Source organism: Triticum urartu, chromosome 5 (assembly GCF_003073215.2).
Source record: "Triticum urartu cultivar G1812 chromosome 5, Tu2.1, whole genome shotgun sequence".
Taxonomy (NCBI): Eukaryota; Viridiplantae; Streptophyta; class Magnoliopsida; order Poales; family Poaceae; genus Triticum; species Triticum urartu.
Genome location: NC_053026.1, coordinates 492,628,473 through 492,637,996, shown reverse-complemented (window position 1 = coordinate 492,637,996; position 9,524 = coordinate 492,628,473).

Here is a 9,524-nt window from a genome sequence, read left to right as displayed (position 1 = left end):
GACGCTGTTTCTCCGTTTCGACCCAGCCATGTACACGAGCCCTCGCCGTACGTATGCGCGAGTAGGCGTTCGAGACCCCGCCCGTATGTACACATACGTGGCCGTATTTTCTTTCTTGCACCCTGGCCGCCTCTACTACGACACGTGCGCGCCTCAACATCCACCAGTATATATGTACATACACGTTCGCGACCAGAATGGCAACGCTACGTACGCTTCGACCAGGTGGGTCCCGACTGTCAGGCACTTCCTTGCCTGCGAAGATGTAGCTGGTGGGTCCCAGCAGTCAGGGGGGCGAAATACGGTGGCCCGTACAGTGGGTCCCCGCTGTCAGGTGGAGGAATAATTATTTTGCACGTAATAAGGAGGCACTTCCTTGCTGCGGCCGTGGACCCAGCTGTCAGCCTCTCCACGTACAGTCCACGTCCGATGGAAGTCGTTCCTTGACCACATTGACCATGCCGTGCCGAGAGCACCAGGGCGGTGGACGACGGCGAGGCCTAGGAAGGGGGCGACGGGGAGTCAGGGAAGACGCGACAGTGGAAGCCCGCGCGCGCGGAGAGGAGTACGAGGGTTCACTTGTTCGGCTGCGGTGTGAGGCTGCCGTCGCCGCAGGGCCTGGCCAGCGGTGGGAATAGTAGGGGGCAGTGAGGCCTCCGCAGCAGCACAGCTGGCCACGGGAGGCAGGAGCATGCGGCACGACCGGCGTTGCTTTGGGCGGCTGGAGCAAGAAGACCAGAGATTGAAGAAGCACTACGGCAGTTGGATGGACATCGTATGGTCAGTGGAGCTAGAATAGTTCATATTGACTAAAGTTGACAAAGGCCCCCGTCCCAGTCAACTCAGTAGGCCCACAAGTCAGCCTCCCACCATGGTGGCTCCCGGCTAGCAGGGGAAGTATTCATTTTTTTGTGCATAATAAGGAGGCACTTCCGGTAGGTCCGAGCTGACAGCGGGAGGAACATTTTTTTCGCGAAATATGCTGGCCCGTCCGGTGGGTCCGAGCAGTCAGGGGGGAACGTTTTTTTCGCGAAATAAAGTGCCCCGTCCGGTGGGTCCCTGCTGTAAGGTGGAGGAATAATTATTTTGCGCGTAATAAGGAGGCACTTCCTTGCGGCCGCCTGGACCCAGCTGTCAGCCTCTCCACGTACAGTACTCTTCCGATGAAAGTCGATCGTTGACCACGTTGCCCATGCCGCGCCGAGAGCACCAGGGCGGTGGTATGGACGACGACGAGGCCTAGGAAGGGGACGACGCGGAGCCGGGGAAGACGCAGCAGTGGAAGCCCGCGCGGAGAGGAGTATGAGGGTTCACTGGTTCGGCTGCGGTGTGAGGCTGCCGTCGCCGCAGAATAACAGGGGGTGTGGGTGAGTAGAGGGATGGCCTGGCCAGTGGTGGGAGTAGTAGGGGGCGGTGAGGCCTCCGCCGCATCGCAGCCGGCCACGGGAGGCAGGAGCACGAGGCCCGACCGGCGCTGGTTTGGGCGGCTGGAGCAAGAAGACCAGAGGTTGAAGAAGCACTACGGCCGTTGGATGGACATCGTACGGTCACTAGAGCTAGAATCGTGCATATTGACTAAGTTGACAAAGCCCTGCGTCCCCATCAACTTAGTAGGCCCACAAGTCAGCCTGCCACTATACTGGGTCCCAGCTAACAGGGGGAGTATTCATTTTTTTGCGTAATAAGGAGGCACTTCCTTGCGTGCGAAGATATAGCTGGTGGGTCCGAGCTGTCAGCGGCGGTAACGTTTTTTTCGCGAAATACAGAGGCCCTTTCGGTGGGTCCCATATGTCAGGTGGAGGAATCAATATTTTGCGCGTAATAAGGAGGCATTTCCTTGCGTGTGGCCGTGGACCTAGCTGTCCGCCTCTCCACCTAAAGTCCACTTCAGATACATGTCGGTCGTTGACCATGTTGACCAGGCCGCGCCGAGAGCACCAGGGCGGTGGACGACGGCGAGGCCTAGGAAGGGAACGACACGGAGGCAGGGAAGACTCGGCAGTTGTTTCCAACGCGGAGGGGAGTACGACTGTACGAGGGTTTACTGGTTCGTCTGCCGTCGCCGGAGAATAACAGCAGGTGTGGGTGAGTAGAGGGATGGCTAGGCCAGCGATGGGAGTACGGTCGGGCGGTGAGGCCTCCGCGGCAGCACAGCCGGCCGCGGGGAGGAGGGAGCAGGCAGTCCCGCCGGCGCCTGTTTGAGAGGCTGGAGCAGGAAGAGCAGAGATTGAAAAAGCACGACAGCCATTGGATGGCCATCCAATAGTCACTGCTTGTGCGTCAACCTTTTTTTAAGAAAGCCTCAAATCTGTGGGAAACAGCATACAGCCCATCTGCCATTATTTCTAATAATTTACAGCCCATTTGCTAATTATTAAGGTTTTTCTTGGATCCCATATTCTTTTTGTTAGCATTACATCCCATATTGTGGCCACGATTAAGAAATTATACGAAATTTTGCATATTTCGGTGTGGTCCGAACTGTTTTTAATCCTGAAATTTCGACTCACATTCAAACTGATTTTAAAAATAAATGTATATCAATATAAAATCCAACAAATTCTCCACCCATAAAAATTAATGTAATTTCAAATCTCGAAATGAAAAAAAGATATTTGAAACTAATTGCTGGTTTGATGTGTTTTAAAAATGTACAGCCCATTTCTCATTACTGATGGGCCATATTCTCGGCCAGCCGAATGAAAGCTCTCCTCTTCGTCTTGAAAGATTTGCAGCCCAACAGGCCTGACAAAGCGACTTACTTGGCAAATCACAAAAAAACTGGGATGTGGCCGTGGACCCAGCTGTCAGCCTCTCCACGTACAATACTCTTTCGATGGAAGTCGTTCTTTGACCACGTTGACCAAGCCGCACGGAGAGCACCACGGCGGTGGACGACGGTGAGGCCTAGGAAGGGGACGACACGGCAGTGGAAGTCCGCGCGGAGAGGAGTACGAGGGTTCACTGGATCGGCTGCGGTGTGAGGCTGCCGTCGCCGCAGAATAACAGGGGGAGTGGGTGAGTGGAGGGATGGCCTGGCCAGCGGTGGGAGTAGTATGGGGACGGTGAGGCCTCCGCGGCAGCACAGCCGGCCACGGGATGCAGGAGCATGCCGCACGACCAGCACTGCTTTGGGCGGCTGGGGCAAGAAGACCAGAGGTTGAAGAAGCACTACGGCCGTTGGATGGACATCGTTGACCACGCCGCGCCGAGAGCACCAGGGCACTGGTTTGGGCGGCTGGGGCAGGAGGATCAGAGACTGAAGAAGCACGATTGCTGTTAGATTGACATCTAACGGTCTGACGCTGGTAGAGTCGATTGTTGACTAAGTTTCTTTTTTGAGAAACCTTGTGTACGCATGAACTTAGTAGGCCCACAAGTCAGCCTCCAAATCTATGGCAGACAACATAAAGCCCATTTGCTATTTTTTATAATTTGCAGCCCATTTGCTAATTCTTAAGTAATTTATTACAGCCCATTTTCTGCCTAGGACCACGGTCAAAAAGTCCAACCTTATTTTGCATATTTCGGTGGAGTCCAAACTGTTGTAATCCCGAAATGATAAACATTTTGTTAAGAACTTATTGATTTGCCAAAAAAATCGTTTTGTTTTTGTAAGAAAATAAGACGTGGGACAAATTTAGTTGGTTTAAGGGAAAACCAGTGGTAAAAAATCAGCTATGGGTGGGAAAAAACAAAAAAAATAAGGATGTAAATATGAATAGGGAATTTTATGTGTTTTCAATATAATGATACGTGTATACGAACTAGTAAAACTATAGGTAGAGCTTAGAAAACGGATGTAGGACATGCGTTTCAAGAGGAAAATAGAACTGGGCTGTGTGTTTGATTCAGTAAAAAAAATTTCCTGCGGATGTTGTAAGACAAAATATAACTACCGCTGGCGGGCTGGAGGCCAATAGATACCTGCTGGATCTTTGTGCCCCGTCGTCATGGGCTGGGCCTGTTAAAAACAAAACAACCCTGGCAATCTACAACCCAGTTGAAACTTGCTCGACCTGAAAAAACAATATACGTGCTCAATAAACGAGAGAATTCTGCAAGTACAGACTGATAACTGGGATGCAGCACGGATATTGTTTTTTTATCGTGATAATAAGTGCATGCACTTGCTTCGAAAAAATTGGAGAACTGGGAATTCGAACGGCGGGTGCTTATGCTACCCATCAAGTAAAAATTAGGTGCCTGAAAATTCGTTTCAAAAAAAATGATTCAGCTTTATATCCACGTCGACCCTCGGCATGATGGTTGGAAGCAAATGGAAGTTCATACCAAAAGATCGTTAACAACAATACCAACTTGCGGACGACAAGGTAGTACAACTACCAATACCAAACTAACTTATAATCTTTTTACTCCCGGCCCTAGTGTTCGTCTAGTAGAAAATCTTGCAGAGGACCAACTCCCGCTCCTTCTCTTGCTCCAGGTCCCCGAGGTGGTACTGGTGCATCACCCAGTTGGTCCTCTGCTGGTCGAAGTTCTTGTTGGTGAGCAGCACCAGAACCTTTTTTGCTGCCCGTTTGCCGGCAGTTGACCATCACCGGCAAGGTATTGCCGGTCTTGTGCCACATCGCGTGCATGCCGCACTCTGACTGTATCTTGCGACGCGTCCACGTGCCCCTTTTGAACGCCCTGGAATTGTGCTGGAAGAAATGCTTCCGGCCACTCAGTGTGATACCTGCAGTATTGTGGAATACAACTTTTAGTGTACCTAGTTGGCATTTTCATAACATCTTTGGCATGTTGTAGTCACTTGTTTCACTTTTTATTAACTGTCAAATTGTAATTGCTTCACCAGGTCTGCGTGTAAAAGGAAAAATAGAGCTATAAACAAAGGAATATGTTTGTGCAAGTAGACGGCCGATCGGTGTCTTACCTGGAAGTTTCTCAGGTTGGGTGTAACATATGCCGTGCTCGCTGTCGATGGTTGGTATGAACAAATCGATGAGAGACTGAAATCTCGCGCTGTCAGCACTCACTTTGGCCTCAAGTTTCTTAGGTTGGGCCAATCCTTCTTCGACTTGCATCGGTAATTCCAGAATACCCGAACACGCCGCCGGGATTCTTGTGTCACCTCACGCGCAGCGTGTTGTCACGTCAATTCAATGTGTGGACATGATGAGTAATTTGACCGACGTATACTAGTACTGCTACTGTACTACTTACTAGTCGTATTTAGTGTCACAATTTATACATAGGTTTAACTAACAAGTACGCACTTGAAGCCTAACTAATATATATATATATGGCTTCTGCACAACATCTCCATCATCATTATTAGTACATCCTACGCAGGTGAGTTAGGATGCACTTGATCCCAGGAAGGTATCTATCCTTCAAACCAGAGGAGTGCTTCAAACTAACAACAGTACATAATATCCAACAAAAGAGGGTCGTGCTACAGCAGCAAAATACATGGCTCATCTAGATATCAACACGAATCAAGTTGTGCATATTTGCTGTTGGCATGAACCACATCACCGCATGTCAGGTTTGCAAAAGCCATCCATCGCATGGAAGCTTGATGCCTTTCACACAATGAAGATTATCTGGCAACAAGCTGTGTCGACGAATCTCTGGATATGGTGATTCATGAAACCCATGGTATGATGTGTAAACACAGTGCCCCCTCGCGAATGGAAGTTGCATAGCACAGTAATCATCGCCGGTGATATGATCAGTGATTGGTCGGATGATCGGATAATTGAGCCCGAGGAACAAGGTGTGGTTGCCGAGGCTGTAAACCCGCCTCCAGTTGAATACGCCTGGCCGAACGGAGCTGGGATCTTTCTCGAACACGAAGCAACCATAGCCATCAATGTCACGAACGCCCCATGCATTGTACTGCATGTGGTTTGATGTACTTGTTTGGTCAATTTGGTACGTGCGAATGAGCATCAAATGACCTTCGTCAGCTGAACGAGCGATAAACCACCACCCATCGGCTAGTATGATTCCAGGTCCTGGAATCATGACGGCCAGCGCATTTGCGTCTGCTGCAACAATTCAAATTGGAGACCAAAAAGACAAAAATAAACAATCATGTTCAAAGTATGTATGGAATTAAGATTATTATAACAGTGACACATATCATAGACAGAGAATTGCAATGCCGTGGTCATAATCATACCCCAAGTTAAAAAAATAAGCCAATGGCTTTCATATTCTAGCAAGATGTCATGGTTCAAACATCATGTAACAATGAGAGGAAAACAGCTATGACAGCGCCTACTCATATTCTACCATAGCACTTACTACTATTGTTCTCATATCAACTCTAAGCAATAACATGCGTTGTTATAAAAATCTTGTAAACGAGAGTAACATATAGCAATCATGATGTTATGCTCATAATATGTATTCTAACAATCATTAGATGCCAATTGTTCCCATATCAACTCTAACAATAACATGTGTGGTCATAAAAATCTAGGAAATGAGAGGAACATATAGCAATGATGTGGTTATAGACATGCTATGCATTCTAAATTTGTAACAAATGAACAGGCAGTCGTATTCATAAGGTAAAGATGAGATGAGATAGAACAATTACACGACGATAGATTCCACTAGTATAGGTAGCCAATTTGTGCGTCGACCGCGTAAACGATGCCATCATGCACTATAGCATCAGACAGAAATGTTTCCTCAACGGGATTGATGATGAGCCGTAACCATGTATGGCAACCGGATTCCAGATAGACTAATCCCTTGTTGAACAAGGCAGTGAGCTTGTAATCCATGTAGTCTTCTGATGGTGTGGGCACATTGCGGATTACAACTTTCTGCAAACAGAGGTCGAGCCAAAAGCTTGACGCGTCTCGTGCGTAGTAGGCAGGAGTGTCCGGCGGGCCGCGAGGCTCGATGGCGGCAGTATCCAAAGATGGAAGGGTGATCTCTCGCTGGGTGTAGATATCCACGAGACGCCATGGACTACCAGATTGGTGGATGAGGACGACCTAGTTGGCCTACATGCCCGCCCAGTAGTGGCCGCGTATGAAGGGCAGGTGGACGGGTAGTGGTAGCATGTCTAGGGGCACCACGGCAACCTCTGTAGGATCGTCAAGTCAGTGTCTGGGCCACCTGTGAGGATCGGGCATCAGCAACAGGCTGTCTTGAAAAGAGCAGGCCGGTTGCATACGAGTAGACGGTACAAAGACACCGAGCATGCGGCCAGACGGACGGTGCTGAGTAGGTCCATACGACTATAGATCTGCTCTAAGAGAACATCGGGGAGGGAATTCCAATTGCGGCTCTGCGTGTCAGTCGGTTCTGCCATTGGGGTTTTCGGTGCCTGCAAGCCAGCGGGGAAGTGGATTCGGGCGGGCGAGCGAAGAAGCTTCTCCTCGTGTGGCCGAGCAGTGAGCGGGGGGATATGGTACGCGCTAGCTACCAAGGAAGATGGCGTGGGCGGGCGAGCAGTGAGCGGGGGTAAATGGTGTGCGGCCGACGATGGGGAAGAGAGGAGGAAGAAGAAGAGAGGAGGAAGAAGAGTGGAAGACGGGGAAAAAAGTGCATTCAATTTCAATTCTACTAGTACTACTACCAGGATATACCGTCCTTCGGAGTGTAAATAGTTACACCGATGACATGTGGGTCTACCACAACATGGCCCATATGTCAGTTAATGGAGGACAGAGGTGCGTAGGCGTATTTGCGGAAGCGTGCTCTACTGGCAAACATGATGGCAGTACTGGGTAAGGCTGATTTAGTAACACCAACACGCTGGTTCAGCTTATTAATTACATGTCCCATCTGCTGCAGCGTGTATTGTCACTTCACTGCGAAGACTAGTTGAATAGTTCTCTCTGACCGAGATGGGGAATAAATGGATCGCGAGGACTTCCTTTCTACAGTATCCCTATGCCTCTACGCTCACTTCACTCATTTTGCTCCGTACCTAGTCACTTGTTGAAATCTGTAGAAAGACAAATACTCCGTATTTGAGAACAGAGGGAGGCTTTTACTCTGTACTACTCCCTTCGTTCCAAAATAGATGACTCAACTTTGTACTATATTTGGGAACAGAGGGAGTATCACCATATGGAGGGAACAGAGGAAGCTTGAAATATGAATATGTCAATGGGAGGGACTAAGCCCCATGCATGCATGCATGCAACATGCAACACTCACACGTACACATGGACGCACGCAACACTTACGCACCCATGCGGCACACAGCACACGACGCAACACACACGCTCATGCTCAAGTGCTCAACCTACTCCCTATGTCCGTGAAAGACTGTACATTTAGAGATTTACACATTGAACAGGGCATAATTAATGCCCAAAAGTAGCAGACTTATGTGTGCATGCGACCATTGAGATAAAAAGATTAAATAAGGCCGTTGCATGCTGTAATTAAGGATAGACATGTAGCCTATACCTACAGCACAAGTTGGTGCATTAGTCAATCAATATCGATTTAGTAGATTAAAGGCTAAATGAATTGGAAGTGTAGATGTACATCATGTAGTACACTCTTTGTTGGAAGACCGAGGAGGACACGTGCATGCACTAACATACACAGCCAGGGCGGTTCGCGCGCAAGGGTTGGACTCGTATCGCGCCTGCGTAAAGTTTTGTTTAACTGATTTCCTTAATCTGCCAACTGACAGGTGGGACCCAGAAACCAGGTGACAATTTAACCAGTCAACAATGTGCCATGTCGACTATGTGGCCGGTCAGTAGGGTGCAATACAGTGCTCTACGATAAGCTAGTGATCGCATAATCGCCGCAAAACTATATATAGTGACCGTAAAGAGCGTACTGTTACATACGTTGACCGCCAGTGTATTTTTCTCGTTTCAAATTAAGCCATATTAATCGAAAAGGACGCAGTATGGACTACTACTACTAGTACTAGTACTGCTTTGATGTGTCCCGTCAACTCGCCGAACGAGGAGAAGCTTGCTTACTATGCCTCTCCCTCGCCCACGAGCGGGGTGGTTCGCAGGACGAGGAGAGGGTTTTGACTACAACGCCCTCTCCCTCTCCCTCGCCCTCACCCACGCGCGCGGTGATTCACAGGACGAGGAGAGGGTTTTGACTACAGTGCCCTCTCCCTCTCCCTCTCCCTCTCCCTTGCCCTCGCGGTGGACGTGCAATAGTTCAATCGGTGTCAGATTGCCAGAAGCATATTGTACTGTAGTATCATCATTGTTGGACCTTCCGAAGAGGAGAAGAACCAAGTGCAAGGTTCACACGAGTACGAACTGTTTAACCTCCTGAAGAGGCAAAGAGCCAGCTGCAAGGTTCACACGAGTACGAACTGTTGAACCTCCCGAAGAGGCAAAGAGCCAAGCGCAAGGTTTTATAGGAGTTGTCATCCTAGTAGGAGTGTACTAGTACAACTATAGCGAATGATGCTACCGTATGATGCCGCCACGTCACGTATATCCAAAGCTGTGCCACCTTTTTTTCTCAAAGAGCGTGTTGGAGCCTGTGCAACAACCACACAAGTTGCACATAGACATAACACATTTACTAGCAATGAATTC